The sequence below is a fragment of the Carassius auratus genome, unplaced genomic scaffold, assembly GCF_003368295.1.
Source record: "Carassius auratus strain Wakin unplaced genomic scaffold, ASM336829v1 scaf_tig00046173, whole genome shotgun sequence".
Classification (NCBI taxonomy): Eukaryota; Metazoa; Chordata; class Actinopteri; order Cypriniformes; family Cyprinidae; genus Carassius; species Carassius auratus.
In genome coordinates, this window is record NW_020526963.1 from 22,501 (window position 1) to 27,500 (window position 5,000).

A 5,000-nucleotide genomic window follows, 5' to 3' on the forward strand; every position below is an offset into this window, starting at 1 on the left:
ACATTACTGGAAAAGGTAAACTATATGGACTAAGGAAAAAAAATGACTTCGAGTATGAGCTTACATTGGAGAATCAACTAGACTGTGACAATTTATTGAATGGACTACTATTGAATGGACAAATGTGTAAAATAAGCAAACTTTGTGAAATGGAGAGGGTCGTTTCTTTTTTACGTTTGCCAAATTATATCAATGACAAGGATGTACTACAAAAACTGCAAAGCTGGGGAGTTACACCGATACTGCCGTTGAGAAGGAGGTATTACCCAGGGACAATGGTGGCAGATGGGACAAGATTTATTCGAGTCAAATTCCCTAAGGACGTGGTGTCCCTTCCATATAACACCAGTTTTGAAACAGAGGAAGGAATACAGTTCTTCAGAGTCATTCATGATCAGCAAGTAAAAATATGCAGAATATGTTCAAGTGCTGAACAAGAAAAGAAAGACTGCCCTCTACTAACATGCAGAGAATGCCTGGAGCAGGGGCATTATGCGCGGGACTGTACAGCCCTGCGGTGCCAAGGCTGCAGAAAGGCATTGCCAACATGCGCATGTGAAACGGATGAAGAGGAACATGAGGAAATGGAAATGGAGATGCATAATGAAGTGGAGCATTTGGAGGAGGCTGATAAAGAAAATACATCACAAAAAACAAGTGGATTAACAAAGGATGTACTGAGCAGTGAAGGAGAGGAAGAAGAAGAGGAAGAAGAAGAAGAGGAAACAAGTGAGAATGAGCAGAATGGGGAAGAAAAAGTGATGACTGGACTACAACAATCTGTGAAAAATGTGGAGCAGGATGCAATGGTAAATAAAGAAGATAATAATGGAACAAAGGATAGTACAATCCCGGAAGAGGTAAGCGACATTGGGGAGAGAAAAAAAAGTTTTTTGAGCAGGGGGACTAAAGGGAAAACAACAGGACAAATAAACATTGAAAAGGTCTTGGAAAGACAAAGAATAAGACGAGAATCTAAAGAAAAAAAGAAGAAGAAAGTAGAGATAATTGCTTTAAAAGATGTTGATTTGAGAGAGACTGAACAAAAGTGATGTGGGTTTTGTTTTGCATTTATATTTTTCTTTTTTTGTTTATGAGTCAGTTGAAACTAGTGTCAATCAATGCAAGAGGATTGTCAACTAGGACTAAATTTGAAAATGTACTCTATTTAACAAAGAAGAGTGATATAATATGTATACAAGAAACTGGATGGAATGAAGACATTGTTAATGGTTTTAAGAAAATATGGGATGGAGAATTTTTTTACAATAATGACCCAAACAGGAAAAAAGGAGTAGCAATTTTAATTAGAAGGGGAGTGACAGAAAAAGCAACAGAAATGTTCACAGATAATGTAGGAAGATTGTTAGTAGTTAAAGTCAAAAGCAAAGAAGAAGAATTAACGATATGTACAATTCATGCACCAAATGACCGTTTAGAAAGAGTCATCTTTTTTAAAAATTTAAATGTTTTAATGGATGGTTATACAAAAGGAATTTTAATTGGGGATTTTAATACTATTTTGGAAAGAATTGATGTGGAGGATTATATGGTATATAGATCAGATGTGGGGAGAACTGAATTAAAGAAAATGATGGAAAAACACAAATTTTTAGATATATGGCGGGAAAGAAACAGAGTAAAAAGAGAATATTCCAGAAGGCAAATTGTGAACACAGTATTAAAGCAAAGTAGACTTGATTTGGTTTTATGTAACAGACAGCTAGAACTATTTATATCAAAAGTATTTTATAAAAGGTTCAGTGAAAGTGATCATGATTTTTTAAATGTAATAATTGATTTTAGTGGAGTAGAGAGAGGTCCAGGGGTGTGGGTTTTAAATGCTGAACTTTTAAAAAACGAGTCTTACAAAATGGAAATAGAAAATGTCATAATAAATAGTATAAACAATATTCTATATGATGAAGAAAAAAGTTTGTGGTGGGATAATTTAAAAAAAGTTATGAAAAAAATATCCATTGAATATTCAAAAAGATTGCAAAAGACAAAGAAAAGTAAAGAAAGATTTTTAAATAAGGAATGGGAAGAAGAAATGAAAAAGATGTCTGAAGGAAAGATGGATGTGACAAAAATAGTGTTTTTAGAAGAACAATTTAAGAAAATAGAGGAGGAAAAGTGCAGGGGAGCTAAAATTAGAAGCAGAGCGAAAAATACAGTAGAGGGAGAAAGAAGTACAAAATTCTTTTTTGAGTTTGAGAAATCAAGAAAACATGCAGAATTGATCAAAAGTATATTAAAAGATGGGAAAGTTGTGAAGGAAAAACAAGGTATTTTAAAAGAAGTGAAGGATTTTTATACTACCTTATTTAAAAAAGATAATATAAATGTGAAAGATGAAGAATATTTATTGAATCAAATTCAAGTTCAAGTAAATGAAGAAGATAAAAGAATGTGTGATAAGGATATAAATGAAGAGGAAATTGAAGAGGTTATAGACCAGTTGAAGAATGGGAAAAGTCCAGGACTAGATGGCTTAACATCTGAGTTTTACAAAGTTTTTAAACATGTTTTAATACCTATTCTGCACAATTTATTTGCTGATACTTTTAAGCAGAAAAAAATGAGTGAAAGCATGAAGACAGGAATGATAAAAATTATCTATAAGAATAAAGGAGATAAAGATCATCTTAAAAATTACAGACCGTTGAGTATGCTAAATACTGACTATAAGATTTTGGCTAAGATCATGGCAAACAGACTGAAAAAAGTGATTCCAAACATCATAACAACAAATCAGGCATATGGTGTCTTAAATAGAGATATATCAGACATAGTAACAAATATTAGAGACTTAATGTGGTATATGAAAGAAAAAGGTGAAGGAGGGTATTTAATTAGCATAGATTTGGAAAAGGCTTTCGACAGAGTAGAGCATAAATATTTGTTTGACTTAATTGAAAAATTTGGATTTGGGAGGAATTTTATAACATGGATGAAATGTTTCTATACTGACATTTTAAGTTGTATTAAAGTAAATGGGTTTTTAACTGATTATATTGAAATTTCGAGGTCTATAAGGCAGGGCTGTCCTTTATCGGCATTACTTTATACTTTAGTTGCTGAACCATTAGGAATAGCAATTAATAAAGAAAAACAAATACAAGGAATTTTAGTTGAAAATGGTGTAATGCAACAAAAAATTTTCCAATATGCAGATGACACGACTTTGTTTTTAAAGGATTTAAAGAGTATCGAAAAAGCAATGTTAATTTTTGAAAAATATTGTAGCGGAACAGGAGCTAAAGTCAATAAAGAAAAGACTGAGTATATGAGGATAGGGAAGGTGGATACTTTGGGAAGACAATGGGAATTTAAAGAGCAGAAGAACCAATTAAAGATTTTAGGAGTTATACTTGGGAAAGATGAAATGAAAACAAGAGACCTGATTTGGGAGGAGGTTATAGGCAAAATGGAAAAAAGACTTAACTTTTGGAAACAAAGAGAATTGTTTTTAAAAGGGAAAGTATTAGTTCTAAATTCTTTATTCCTGTCTAAGATGTGGTATATTTTAAGTGTGGTTAGTCTGCCAGCATGGGCGTACAAAAGAATAAAAACTTATATTTTAAAGTTTTTATGGGATGATAAGCCAGCAAAAATAGCATATGACACAATAATTGGGGAGGTGGAAAAGGGAGGTTTGAGACTCATAGATCCAATGGTAAGAATGAAGAGTATGAGAATAAAGACAGTAAAAAAGTTTTGGAATAATGATGATATGGTATGGAAAAAAATTATGAGTTTCTTTATAAATAAGTGTGGGAAAATGGGGGATGATTTTATGTGGATGAATTTTACAGATAATATGCTTGAGAAGATACCTGAATTTTATAAAGAAGTCTTAAGAGCATGGAAAGTTTTTAAAGGGAAGGTTCATGTGGAGTTTAAAGGAAGAGAGCAACTATTGAAACAGCCCCTTTTCTTAAACAAATTGATTTTAAGGAATAGTAATACAATTTTTTATAAGAAATGGTATTATGCAGGATTAAGACAAGTCAAAGACATTTTATATGAGGTAAAACCTGGGTTTTTACCTTTACAGGCAATTATAGACATATTAGAAGAGAATGAAGATATAGAAAATAGAAAGCTGATTAAGGAGCAATACATAAAATTAAAAGAAGCTGTGCCACTACAGTGGATTAAAAGCATTGACGATGAAGAAACAGGAAATGAGAAACCTGGAGTTTTTTTAAAAAGAAATGATGAACAGATTCCTTTCAATGGCTGTGTTCTTAAAATGTTTTATGTTTGTTTATGTGATCTTGTATTTTTAAGACCAAAAGCAACAGATTTTTGGGAAAGGTCTTTTTGTGAATTAGATGTAACAAAAATCTGGAAAAATGTAAAATGTAGGTTTAAAAGTCCCGCCCTGCATAATTTGGATTTCTTGTTGAGACACAATGTTTTAATGACTGAAATGAAATTGGCAAAAATTGGAATAGCACAAGATGCAAAATGTAAATTATGTATGGAAAAAGATGAAGGAGTGTTACATTTGTTTTTAAAATGTAAAAAATTAGACAATTTTATGAAGATGTTAAGGAAAATTGTGGGGGACTTTTTAAATGATCAGAATGATTGGTTAGAGAAATGGGAAACATTGATTTTATTTGGTTTTAATGGAACTGCACAAAATGTTTATGCATTAAATTTATGGTTAACAGTAGCAAGATATACGATTTGGAGAAGAAGGAATATAATGAAAATGAAAAACAAAGAACTTTCATTATGTAACTTATTTAAACAGTATCTGACTGCAGTGATGGAAGACATATACGACTATTTTAATATTAATGCACAAATGGATGTATTTGACAAATACATTGTAGAAAACAATCCATACATTATTAAAACATGGTCAGGTTTTAATGTGATTTTGCCTGAAAGATTTTAATTGTAATTTTGTTATTTTATTATTATTATTATTATTTTATTTTTTCTCCTTACTTATGTACTTTTTTTATTTCCTTATTTCTTTT